This window comes from Chlorocebus sabaeus, chromosome 7, assembly GCF_047675955.1.
Source record: "Chlorocebus sabaeus isolate Y175 chromosome 7, mChlSab1.0.hap1, whole genome shotgun sequence".
NCBI classification, from domain to species: domain Eukaryota; kingdom Metazoa; phylum Chordata; class Mammalia; order Primates; family Cercopithecidae; genus Chlorocebus; species Chlorocebus sabaeus.
In genome coordinates this window covers 92,274,225-92,288,879 of record NC_132910.1, presented here as the reverse complement: position 1 = coordinate 92,288,879, position 14,655 = coordinate 92,274,225, and the positions used below count along the sequence as shown (strand labels likewise).

Sequence of the window (14,655 nt, the reverse complement as noted above, 5' to 3'; positions counted from 1 at the left end):
AAGATCACAGTAAATCTCCAGCAGTGGATCCAAAGCAAGATAAAATCTTTGAAATATCAGGCAAAGAATTCAAAGAGTTTATTATTATGCTACTCAGGGAGATATAAAAGAAAGGCGAAAACCAACATAAAGAAATGTAAAAAACAATTCAGGATATGAGTCAAAAATTTTCTAAAGACATATTTTGAAGAAAAATCAATCTAATGTTTGGAAATGTAAAACATATTTAGGGCATTACAAAATGCAGAGTAAAGTTTTGTGGGTTTTTTTGTTTTGTGGTTTTTGGTTTTTTTGTTTGTTTTAAGACAGAGTCTCACTCTGTTACCTGGGCTGGAATGTAGTGGTGAAATATTGGCTCACTGCAACCTTCACCTCCCAGGTTCAAGTGATTCTCTTGCCTCAGCCTCCCGAGTTGCTGGGATTATAGGCACCTGCCACCACACCTGGCTAATTTTTGTATTTTTGGTAGAGATGGGGTTTCCTGTGTTGGCCAGGCTATTCTTGAACTCCTGACCACAGTGATTGGCCTGCCTCAGCCTCCCAAAGTGCTGGATTACAGGCATGAGCCAATGCACTCAGCAATGCAGTGTAAAGTTTTAACAATAGACTGGAATAAGTAGAAGAAATAATTTCAAAGCTCAAAGATAAGGTTTTTGAGCTAACCCAATCAGACGAAAATAAAGAAAAATGAATCAAAAGAAATGAACGTCTCCAAGAAATACGGGATTATATAAAATGTCCAGACCTAAGATTCACTGGTGTTCCTGAGGGAAAAGAGAAAGAAAAAGTTTGGAAAACTTCTTTGAGGAAATAATTGAGGAAAACTTCCCAGGTGTTGCTAGAGATTTAGATTCACAAATACAAGAAGCCCAAAGAACTCCTGGGAGATTCACTGCAAAAAGGACATCATCAAGGAATACAATCATGAGGCTATCTAAAGTCAACATAAAGGAAAGACTTCTCAGAGCAGTGACATAAAAGCATCAGGTAACCTATAAAGGAAAACCTATCAGACTAACAGTAGACTTCACAGCAGAAACCTTATAAGCCAGAAGGGATTGAGGTCTTATATTTACCCTGCTTAAACAGTATAACTTTTAGCCAAGAATTTTGTATCCAGCGAAACTAAGTTTCACAAATGAAGAAGAAATAAAGTATTTTCCAGACAAGCAAATGCTGAGTGAATTTGTCACTGCTGGAGCAGTCCTACAAAAAATGCTAAAAGGAGTTCTAAGTCTTGAAACAAAGGATCAATATGCACTGAAATAGAACCTCTTGAAAGCATAAAACTCACAGTTTATAAAAACAATAATATGGCCAGGCACAGTGGCTCACGTCTGTAATCCCAGCACTTTGGGAGGCCGAGGCAGGTGGATCACCTGAGGTCAGAAGTTTGAGACCAGCCTGACCAACATGGTGAAACCCTATCTCTACTAAAAATACAAAAATTGGTTGGGCATGGTGGTGGGTGCCTGTAATCCCAACTACTCGGGAGGCTGAGGCAGGAGAATCACTTGAACCCAGGAGGTGGGAGTTGCAGTGAGCCAAGATTGTACCATTGCACTCTAGCCGGGGCAACAGAGTAAGACCCTGTTTCAAAAAACAAACAAACAAACAAAAATGAAGAAAATGAAGTATCTAGGTAACAATCAATATGATGACTGGAACAGTATCTCACATCTCAATATTAACACTGAACGTAAATGGTCTAATGCTCCACTTAAAAGATACAGTTTGGCAGAATGGATTAAAAAAAAAAATCACAAATCAAACATCTGCTGTCTTCAGGAAACCTAACATGTAAGGATTCTTACAGACTCAAGGCAAAGGGGTGGAAAAAGATATTCCACACAAATGGAAAACAAAAGCAAGCAGTTTTTTAAAGTTTTTAACTTTAAAAGTTAAAAACAAGACCAAAAAAAGTCATTATATATGATAATAGGATCAACCTAACAAGAAGATATTGCAATTCCAAATATATGTGCACCTAACTCTGTAGCTTCCAGATTCATAAAACAATTACTACTAGACCTAAGAAAAGAGATAGACAGCAACACAATAATAGCAAAAGACTTCAACATTTCAACACTATACTGACAGCACTAGATAGATCATTAAGGTAGAAAGTTAACAAAGAAACACTTTACTTAAACTACACTCTAGATCAAATGGACCTAATAGATATTTTCAGGACATTCTACCTAAGACCTGCAGAATATACATTCTTAGAATATAGAACACTCTCCAAGACAGCATATATGATAGGCCACAAAACGAGTATCAATAAATTTTTACAAATAGAAATCATATCATATATATTCTCAGACCACAGTGACAAAACCTGAAATCAACTCCTAAAGAAAGCTTCAAAAGTCTACAAATACATGGAAATTAAACAATCTGTTCCTGAATGATTTTTGGGTTAACAGTGAAATCAGGATGGAAATTTAAATTTATTCAAAATGAATGATAATAGTTACCCACAAGTTATCAGAACTTCTGGGAAGTTCTATAAGAGAACTTTCCTATAAGAGGAAAGTTTATAGCACTCAATGCCTACATTAAAGTCTGAAAGATCACCAATTGACAATGTAAAGCCACACCTCAAGAAGCAAAAAAACAAGGACAAACTAAACCCAAAGCTAGCAGATGAAAAGAAGTAACAAAGGTTAGAGTAGAACTAAATGAAATTAAAATGAAAAACTATATAAAAGATTAATGAAACAAAAAGGTGGTTGTTTGGAAAGATAAACAAAATGTATAGACTATTAACTAGATTAACCAAGGAAACAAGAAAGAAGATTCAAATAAGCTCAATTAGAAATAAAAATGGAGGGCTGGGCATTGTGGCTCACAACTCTAATCCCAGCACTTTGGATGGCCAAGGCAGGTGGATTGCTTGCAGCCAAGAGTTTGAGAAATGAAAATGGAGACGTTACAACCAACACCACAGTAATGCAAAAGATCATTTAAGACTACCATGAGAATCTCTATGCACACAAACTAAAAATTTTGAGGAAATGAATAAATTCCTGGGAACATACAACCCTCCTAGATTGAATCAGGAAGAAGTAGAAATTCTGAACAGACTAATAGCAAGCAGTGATATTGAATCTGTAATTTTAAAATTGCTAACAACAAAAAGAAGCCAAGGTCCAGATGGATTCACATCCCAAATTCTACCAGACCTTTAAATAAGAATTGGTGCCACTTCTACTAAAATGATTTGGTTACAAGAACCCAGGGCACCAGTAACAAGATCATGTAGGCAGAAAGTGCACAATCACGCATTTGGTTGTACCATTTAGGTTCAGCATTTAAAGTAGAGAAAGGAAGTGAAGCCAGCAAAGTTCTCTAAGGAATGGTCAGTGGGGTAAGAGGAAAGCTGGAAGAGTATGATTTGGTGGAAACCAAAGGAAATATGTTTGAGGGAAAAGATAGTAGCAACCTGTGTAAAATATTGAGGAGAGGGCATGATACTGGGAGGCTGATCCTTGGATGTGGCAGCATGGAGACCACTGGTCATCTTGATGAAAGTAGTGTTTGAGTGAGTGGCCTGGTCAGGTAGAAGCCAGAAGAATAGATGGAAATGTGACTGTGCAGACTCTAAGCCCTCTTTCAAGTTTTTGCTACTGCTCCCAAAAGCTGCATGTGTGGCTGCAGCTCTACCAACCATTTCTGCATAGGATTCAAGCTTCATCTTGCAGCCGTCCTAGTGGTGCAAGGAGCCCTGCAGGAATCCTTCTCTTCCTCTTCTTGTGGGTGGCAGACACTTCTCACTCTCTGCCACAGCCATGTTGGTTTTCTTTATTCTCCCATACCTGTTAAGACCAAGATCTCTTTACTTTTCCTTAAAAAATAGTGTCCTTATATAGTTTGCTCATAAAGTAGTGTGCTCAATGGGTGCTATGAGGTCTATTTTCAGACTTAGCTCATAGTTGAACTATAAATGAAGATCACAGCACTCTAGCATTCTGATATTAGAAGACATCAGCATACTAAGGAATCAGGAATTCTCTGAAAGGCAGCCAAATTAAGTACCTTTTTAAAATGGAAACTGAGTGAATGACAAATTCCAGATAAAAAAGAGCTTTTATTATTCATGCTGCATTATTCAAGATGTAGTCTAAAGTGATATGCAAATGCATTTATTTGAACTACACACAATTATATTATTACTTATTAATGGCTATCTTAGTAGCTAATACATCCTTCCTAATAATGACTTTTCAGTTAGCATAAAGCAGAAGCTCATAGATTAAGTTGTTTGATTTAAAATCCGAATATTCTCACTTCTTTTCGTGTGTGTGTGAAACAGGGTCTGGCTCTGTCGCCCAGACTGGAATGTAGTGGCACAATCTTGGCTCACTGCAACTTCCACCTCTCAGGCTCAAGCCATCCTCCTACCTCAGCCTTCCAAGTAGCTGGGACTACAAGTGCTCACCACCATGTTGCACAAGCTGATCTTGAACTCCCGAACTCTCGCCATCTGCCTGCCTTGGCCTCCCAAAGCACTGGGATTATAAATGTGAGTCACTATGGCAGGCCAGAATATTCTCACTTCTGTTTTAACAAAAATTAAGGCAATGTCAGAGGCCTGCTATTTAAAGTTAATCCCGGAGTCAGCAATGTCACTTACAAAGATTGAATTATCCTTGTCATTTTATGTAGACTCACATGACATATTTTAATAAGCTATATTTATTCATTATTCTCCATTGTGACTAGAGACAATTTGTGTTCTCTATTATGTCTCCTCTTACCCCTATCTATACATCCTACCTTCATGGAAAAGAAACACTGAGTGGGCATTTCAGGTTGGAAGCACTTAGGAAAGAGTTTTTCTCAAGTTTCAGCCTAGGTCACTAGGGTCCTGCACTGGATTAAAGCAAAGTCATCACCTATTAATAAAGTATAAGTTTGCCCTTTTTCTGTATATTTATTTCATGCAATAGGGAGTAGTTATAGAGCTGGAATCTGGTATTCTTTGGTCGTTTGACCAAATAACATTATTTGAAAACAAGTACGGCTTTTTGTTTCATTACAAGCATATTTTGTAATCCATGGATGAATTTTAAGTTTCTTAAGTATCAAGCACATAACTTAGTCATGCTGGCTGTGTCAGTTAATCGTTTAATGAGTATTAACCATCGCCATGCATAAAGGCCTCAATGTGTATTTGTTCAATGAAATGAAATGTTACCTTTAAGTATTTAAACCTCTAAGTGAAAAAGGTAAATCCAATACTTTCTTCTATTACTTCCAAACCACTATAGGACAAGTATGATTTTAATGAGAAATATTTTTTGGATGCAACGTGGTGGGGTAGATACTTAAGAGGATGTTCAAAGGTTAAACAAAAAAAGACTTGTATCATACCTCTAAGAGCTTTACCTTCATAAAACACATTGACAAGCACACTTAAAACAAAAAACGGGACTTCATAAAGGAAGAACATTTTGTCAAGTTGAAAGATAAAGAAGATCAAATATTTTCTTTAGACTCAAGTTCAAAGCTAGATTGAGAGGCCTGGGTGGCATTCTAGACCAAAATTTGGAGGAAAAAAAATATTTTTTTAACTTTCCTTTTATTCAACAACAAGAGTTTCCAGGCAAACAAAACTTCAATGACACTAGTCTTTTTTTATTCTGATGATTGTCTGATAGCATTAAGTACATTTCTTTTTTGAAACAGAGAAATACTATCAGCAAAGTAAGATAATTTGATGAGTTCATCAGGTGTGTTACATAGTAATGGGCTGACAAAGAACTTGGCACCAGATGCCTACAGGTCAAAGCCATATAGATGCTGCAAACCTTGCTTTCGTTGTGTTTTCTTCTCTTGGAGGCTAAGAAAAACTTGCATCATGTAAAAAGAGGACTCTTTATACTAAATTTGTATAATAAGGAATATATATGTAGCATATATGTTACATATATATTTCTTACAGAAATGTTAACAGAATACATGTAAATCTCAAAATGTAAAATAAGAATGTGTGTATGTCTGCCCTTCATGTTTATAATTGTGATTCTACTCTACAGTAGTCATTTCCTTGCATTAACTATTTAAAAATTATTTTTGCTTCAGAGTTGCGTGAGCTATTTAAAGAGTCTGTTGCTATTTTCACTCTGACTTTTATACCTCTGTTGAGCTCATAGGTTTTTCTCAAAAAGAACTATGCCCTCTTAACCAGTACATCCTGTGGAATCCTAGGAATCCACAATTGTTTTCTCAGGACTGTGCAAGCTTTCAAATTTGAAACACAGTTACAGAGCATTTCTTCTCTCTCTTTATGGTTTCTTATATTAACTCAGACATAGAATCCTTCATCCAGCCCAGGGAAGTTGCACTGTAAAGAGATTTTACTTTTTCGATGTTTAGAATAAATTTGTTCTGTGGTTCCATTAATGACTTGGTCCTCACTGATGTAAAAAGCTTGTAGACAATGTTGAATAAAGAAACCAAGAGACCAAATACAGCATTTATGACTTCCGGTAACAATTATTTGGCACCTTTTGTTTTAATTATAGCCTAGTGACAATATCCCAAAGACTCTAGAGTTTCACATTTCATGAGTCAGTTTAAATTTCTTCATTAATATAAACACTATCAGACAAAGTGCTAAGTACTAATGTTGTGAGACTGTGTTAGTTCACTTTCTGCTTTTTCTCTTTGAGGAGTTATAATGTGATAATTTTCTGCACCTCACTTATGGCTTAGCTAATACTTCACCATAAATTCTGTAAGCATTTCAATTTTGTATTGAAATAACTGTTTTACATTAAAGCATTTGATCCTATAGTCATATGAAACATGCCAGTGTTTACACTTTCATTTAAGGTTTGGGAGATAACTAAGTGTATTCGTTTCCTATTGCTGTTATAACAAATTATCACAAATTTAGTGGCTTAAAACAATGCACATGGCCAGGCGTGGTGGCTCATGCCTGTAATCCCAGCACTTTGGGAGGCCAAGGCAGGTGGATCACGAGGTAAGGAGATTGAGACCATCCTGGCTAACACGGTGAAACCCCATCTCTACCAAAAAATACAAAAAATTAGTCAGGCGTGCTGCAGGCGCCTGTAGTCCCAGCTATTCGGGAAGCTGAGGCAAGAGAATGGCATGAACCAGGAGATGGAGCTTGCAGTGAGCCGAGATCATGCCACTGCACTGCAGCCTGGGCATCAGAGCAAGACTCCATCTCAGAAAAAAAAATGCACATTTACTATCTACAGTTTTGTAGGTTAATAGTCTGACACAGGCTTCACTGGGCTAAAATCAAGGTGTTGGCAGGCTTGTATGCCTTTTTGAAGCCTCTAGGGGAGAATTTGTTTCCTTGCCTTTTCCACCTTCTAGAGGCCGCCATATTCCTTGGCTCATCATCCCCTTACTTCATGTTCCAAGAAATCCTAGTCATATTGGGAAGGTAAAGACCCAATTCCTCATGTCTCATCACTTCAATCTTCTCTTCTGCCTGTCTTCCACCTTTAAAAACCTTTTTGATTTAAGGTCAGGGCCTACATTATTCCATTTTCAAGCTGCTGATAAAGACACCCAAGGCTGGGTAGAAAAGAGGTGTAATTGGACTTACAGTTCCACATGGCTGAGGAGGTCTCAGAATCATGGCGGGAGTTGAAAGGCACTTTTTACATGGCAGCGGCAAGAGAAAATGAGGAAGAAGCAAAAGCAGAAAGCCCTGATAAACCCATCAGATCTCATGAGACGTATTGACTACCATGAGAATAGCAAGGAAAGACTGGCCCCCATGATTCAATTACCTCCCCCTGGGTCCCTCCCACAACATGTGGAAATTCTGAGAGATACAATTCAAGTTGAGATTTGGGTGGGGACACAGTCAAACTGTATCAGGTACTTAGCAAATTTAATTCCATTGGCTACTTTAATTCCCCTTTGTGATATAACATAACACATTTGCAGTTTCCTGGAATTAGGACATGAACACCCTCGGGAAGCCATTATTCTGCCTACTATACTAAGATAAAAATTTCCCCCAGCTTTATTCTGTTATAACAAAAAAAAAAAACTGTATATACTTAGTGTTCAACATGAGATTTTAATATATGTATACTTGTGAAATGATTAAATCAAGATAGATATTTAATACTGCCAAAAATCTCTGTCCATGAGCCAGGATCTCATAAACCTATCAATTTAAACCCTAGGTACATATGATCTAGTTTATAGAGTTTATTCAGTACAATAATCTTCATTTCCTATAAAGATACAACTATATGCAGTTGTAGAAAAACAAGAAGCACAGCCTATAACAGTTTGGATAAGCTGAGTCAGCAATATACAGAAGACCCTTGAATTAGGTAAATAACTAAACCAGATGATACTCAGCATTTTCAAACTTTGCAAATCTCCTAAGGACCCGCAGAGATCTATTCTTTCCATTTATACCTTCTCAGCCACCATGAAGCAATAGAGGCTTAACTTTTATTAGGGTACAGATATTAGTAGGAAGAAAATGTTTTCTCAGCAAAAACTATAAGATTCTTACAAGTTAGCCTTGAACATCTCTGAAAATACAACTACATCTTTTAAAAATTAAGAAAAAAGAAGGATCACTGATTGCCCTGGTTTCTCCTGACAAGCAAAATCTATACTTACATTAAACCTTCAATAACAATATTTTTTAAAATGTATAAATATCTACTAAATGTAAAGGTGGTAGTAAGAATTATTTTTAATTTACTGATGAAAAACCACTGACAAGATTTTTTAAGGCAAGTTTACTAATATTACTAAGTTTATTTTGTTAGGAATAGATACACACAGTACTGGAAATAGTTTATTGCCATGCATTTTTTTCTTTGGTGGATTAAAAATACTAAAAGAATCTTTATAAACATGGATGAAAAATAATATTCCAAAGGAAAGTCATGTCTAATGGACTAGTTTCTATGCATTAAAATATATCTGGATCACAGCTTTCGCCTCAGCCAGAATAAAGTAGCATGGATCAGATTTGCTCTCCCACTTGAAATAAATTTAAAAACACACCAAATATATGAAATAACAATTTTTAAGATACTGGGTATCAAGTAATTCAAGAGACAATAATTCCTAAAAGATGAAAAATGAATAAAGTGAGTCTTGCAATTACCCAGACTTCTACCTTAAGAGATTTTGCAGGCCACAGTGTAGGGTGGCGAAACCCAAGTGGAGCCCAGTGGACTCCCTGAAGAGAAAGAACTGAGTCTGGGTGGACTTGCAGCTATGCTTATTAATGTAGTGTGGAGTTTATAATTTATGTAAAATGTAAAGCACATGACAATCGCATGAATATCCAGAGGCGAGAAACAGGAGAAAAAAAAATGTATAAATTTACGAGAATTAAGAATGTATAAGGCTCTTGTACAGTACATGAGATGTTAAAATATCACTTGAAGAAAGGCTGTGATAAGTTAAAGATGTGTGTACTATAAACTCTAAAGCAACCACTAAAACAATAAAACAGCAAACTATAGCTTATAGGCCAACAAAGGATATAAAATGAAATCACACACAAAAAAATGTGGTTAATCCAAACGAATTTTTTTTTAAAAGAGGAGAATATAGAAAACACAGACAATGCGGGACAAACAGAAAGAAATAGCAGGGTGATAAATATAAACCGAACTAAATGATAATCATATTAAATGTAAATGATCTAAACATCCCAATTAGAAGACAGATTGTCAGATTGAATAAAAATGCAAGGCCCAACTATATGCTGCCTACAAGAGACTTACTTTGAGCATATAGGCATGAATGATTAAAAGTAAACAGCTAGAAAAATATAAACCGCATTTAAGCTAATCAAAAGATAGCTGGAGCAGCTATAAAAATATCAGATAAAATAAATTTCAGAACCAAGAATATTATTGAGGATCAGGGTGAGGGAGTTATTTCATAATGATAAAAGGCTCGATCATAGCATAACAATCCTAAATATTTATTGCCTAATAGCACACCCATTAGAGCTAAAATTAAAAAGATTGCATACCATGTGCTGGCAAGAAAAAAGATAAGTTGTCTAGAAATGTAACAAGATACAGTCATTTTAAAAAACAGTTTGGCAGTTTTTTAAAATATGGTCTAGCCTTTCCACACCTACATATTCAACCTAAAGAAATGAAACCGTATATTAATACCAAAACTTGCATGTGAATATAAATAGCAGTTTTATTTGTAATAGCCAAAAACTGGAAACAGCCCAAATGTCAAGAAACAAGCAAAAGGATAAACAACTTGTGGTATATCTATACAATGGAATGCCACTCAGCAAAAAAGGGAATGAACTACATGGGTAAATCTCAAAATAATTAAACTCAGTAAAAAAAAAAAAAAAAAAAAATCTAAAACAAAAATAAATACATACTGCATGATTCTATTAATATAAAATTCTAGAAATACAAACTAATTTGTAGTGACAAGAAACAGATTAGTTGTTGCCTGGGTCCAGAGTAGATGGGAGTTGAGAGAAGAGACTGGAGAGAGGGATTGCAAAAGAAAATTTTTGGAGTGATGAATATGTTTATTGTGGTGATGATTTCATGGATATATACATATGTTAAAACTTGTCAAACTGTACTTTTGAAATATGTGTAGTTTATTGTACATCAATTATACCTCAATATAGCTTTAAAAAAAAAAAAAAACAAGAGTGAGGGCCAGGGATAATAATTTCAGTAGACAGCACAGACTGCAGGAAGCTATAATAATTGAGCTGTCTGGCAACCACAGCATATATACAGAGATAAAATTCAAACCATTCCTCTCTTCTAAAACCACCACCACAAACACACTGGCCAAATTTCCACATGTATTAAAATAGCAGTACCATCTTAGGCTAAGATCATTACCCTCACACATGGACACCCATAGCATAGCATGATTTTCACTGACTTGTTGGTTAAGTTCTAGGTTTCTTTTTTTTTTCACTTTTTCTTTTTTTTTTTTTTTTAACTTTTTTAATGGTTTTATTTTATGTACAAAATAATGAACATATGTTGTACCCATAAATTCTACTTTCCAAAAACAGGAGCTTTTTAAAAGAAAACCATATAATAACTTTTAAAAGGTGCTGGGATTACTCTGCTTCTAGATCGTTGCTGAGCTAGAAAAATGTTTGTTCTACCAGGAATCACAAGTTAGAACTGAATATTCTCCAAAGTGGAAATTCTAGAGTGTAGTGTCACTCCAGGCAAAGATTATTCAGTTCTCATCCCCAACATCCACAACTACCTATGAGAAGGGTTAAACCAGGTCAAAGCAGTCCTGCATAATTAGGCTTTATCAAACAATGTCGTTATGCTCTTCTAAGAGGCAAATAAACCAAAACAGGAAATACTAAAATAAAAATAATATCTGACACTGCCATACAAATTGTTAGTTCCTTTTTGTATTCCCCCCATAACATTAACAAAGGGAATATTTTACTGCAAAGAATATTTTATTTTATATGTTGGTAGCCATGAATTTTTGCCATTAGTTACTATACAAATGCTGCCTAGCGCCATTATCCAAATGGCATAACCATTTTACATCCACAATTCACTTCTATAGTTATAAGCAGAATTTTCCTGATTTACTTAAGTACATCTATCAGTGAAGATTTAACACTGAGATGCAATCTAACATCTGTAATATCTGATGTTACGTAGATGGCAATGTAGGAAAGATGTATTTTAATCGCTTTTCACTTAAGTGACCTTTTGTAAAAAATAAAATAATTTAGTAGTTCCAAGTATCCAAAGGGCATTTTCAAATGTACACCAAAGAAATGGTTACAGAGATTTTTAAGGAGCATCTTCCATGTCCACATCCTCTTGTAACTGCTGTACCATTTTCTCTTCCAAATGCTTCCCTTTGCCTGCAAGAGGGACTCAGATAAGATGGATGCTTTGCTTGACTTCTTTGATATCCTGAACTTTCTGTAGCTATTTTTCTTCAATCTGTTCATTATAAAGTTAGCTTGGTGTTTCTGTTTTATCTCTTCAACTCTCTTCATTGCATCAATAGTTTTATTCCATAGCTCTCGCTGGCATTTGATAGGTTCATTTCTACGTTTTTCAAATTCAAATTAATTATCCACTGTAAGCTCTTTACCAGCTGCTTTCCGGAATACTTTGGTCCACCTAACTTTGCGAGGATTGTGCTTCTTTTTGAAGTTTTTATGACATTTAGATTTGCAAAATCTGAACACTTTGCAATCATGCCGTGTACAGGGTAGATGGGCCTCGAATAGAAATAACACTTCTCGATACCCATGTTGAACCCACATGGGACCCCACCAAACGCACGCCAAGCTTGAGAGGAAGTGACACCTGAGTTCTAGGTTTCTGCCCTATCAGAGATTTAACTATGAGCTACGATGTATTATGCCTAAAATAGTGCAAAAGAATTCAGATGCATTTATCTAATTTAATCATCAAAATAGCCTTCTGAGTTATTACCCTCTCCTTATAGATGAGGAAGCTTAGGAAAAGATCTCAATATTTAAGAAATGATAAACCCAGAACTTGAAGCTGTATTTGATCCCAAAATTGAAAATGAATCAGTAAAATATATGCAAACATATCAGTAATTTTGTATCAAAAATATTTGCTGCTCCTTTGAAATCAGTTAGGAAAATGATTAATTTATTCTAAAGGTGCTGCGAGTACTTTTGAAAAATATTCTTTTAGAATTATACACAGGTATCTTTAAATGTAATAAATACTGATTTTTCAAACATTCCTACATTTAAGTAGGAAAGCTAGGAATCATTTGGAGCCAGTGATGCTGAGCTAACAAAGTAAAATCAATTTTGAACTGAAATTACCATATGCCTACAAAAGTCAAATAACTTCTAAAGAAAATACTGAATAACACAAATTTCATCAAAAAATATAAATCACCTTCAAGATTATTTATTGATTTAAAGAACACATTCTAGGTTTGTTTATTTGAAAAATGTTTTCTTTGTTTAGGAAGTCCCTCCCCATGTAGAATATCCTTTTTCTTTCTTTCTTTCTTTCTTTTTCTTGTCTCTCTCTGTCGCCCAGGTTGGAGTGCAGTGAGGCAACCTTGGCTCACTGAAACCTCCGACTCCTGGATTCAAGCGATTCTCCTGCCTCAGCCTCCAGAGTAGCTGGGATTACAAGAACCCACCACCACGCCTGGCTAATTTTTATATTTTTAGTAGAGATGGGGTTTTGCCACGTTGGCCAAGCGGGTCTCAAATTCCTGACCTCAGGAGATGCACCCGCCTCGGCTTCCCAAAGTGTCGGGATTACAGGCATGAGCCATCGGTGTCCAGCCTAGAATATCCTTAAATCCTTCCACAGTGACTCCAGTTTTTATTTCTACCTTTTCGCATTCTACATTTCCTTTGTACTTTTCTTAAGCACACATTCAGCCTGGTATTGGTAACTTCTACCTGCGTTAGCCCAGTTTCCTCAGAAAATATTAAATGTGCAATCCCACAGAAGCAGGGGTGAGTGAAGGAGAAACCAAGTGGTGAAGAGGGGAGAGAAACCTCACAGGGTAGAGTCCTGTATGGCCAGAGTCTGTGACAAGCCGATTTCTTGATTTCACAGGATGTCTTCAGAGAGAACATTTGAAGTTACTGTGAAAGGGGAGAAGAGGGAGTAAGTTTATCTACTAATTTCTGTTTCCCATTTGTTAGAGGTCACTCCCATGAGGCTTTACTATGCCTGCGCTTCTCCATTACACAAAAGTGGACCCAAAGCAAATCCGACTGTATGTCATACCTCAATGGCAATAAAAGAAACCCCAGGACTTGTGACCAGAGATGCTATCAGGTTATACCCACAAGTGACAAGAGGCAGTGGTCCCTACTGCTGCAGCAGATCCTCTAGTTTGTAGTGACAGAAGCAGCAGCAACAGTGCTCTGGTGCCACGATCACATTAGCAGCACAGGCAGTTTGCTACTAGAACAGCTCTAGACAGAGCAGGGTGAGGAGACTGGCCTGGCTTGCTCAGGGAGCTAAATACTGTACCCTAACTCTGCTGTGAGACTTCAAAGCACCTATGCAGGTAAAGCAGCTTGGGCTGTACAGAGAATACATAGTAAATGTTAGCTACTATTAACCTTGTACTGCGTCTTATTTTCTCTAATAAAATGTGAGCTTTAACAGCTTACATAATACTGTATTTACCTTTAAATTTTTCATCTGTCCTAGTATTCTAGCATTTTGACGACGGGCATGTAGCAAATGCTAACTGAATTTTTACCTGGATTTAATGTAAAAGTGCTGCTGTTTAGTGGCAAAATTGAGTTATACAAATCAGCAAATTGCAGTTAGCATATTATTTTGCTTTCCCACCAAAGCTCTTTATCAAAAATGCCCAGGCCAGGTGTGGTGGCTCACGCCTGTAATCACAGCACTTTGGAGGGTCAAAGCGGGCAAATCACCTCAGGTCAGGAGTTCCGGACCAGCCTGGCCAAAATGGCGAAACCTTGTCTCTACTAAGAATATAAAAGTTAGCCAGGCACAGTGGTGCATGCCTGTAATCCCAGCTACTTGGGAGGCTGAGGCAGGAGAATCACTTGACCCCCGGAGGCAGAGGTTTCAGTGAGCAGAGTTCAGGCCACTACACTCCAGCTTGGGTGACAGACTGCGACTCCAACTCAAAAAA

General features: G+C 36.5%; 1 pseudogene; it reads right to left on the bottom strand.

Annotated features, from left to right (window-relative positions):
* Positions 1–11,757: 11,757 nt before the first annotated feature.
* LOC119621864 (probable ribosome biogenesis protein RLP24 pseudogene) lies at positions 11,758–12,282 on the bottom strand (annotated as a pseudogene).
* Positions 12,283–14,655: the final 2,373 nt, after the last annotated feature.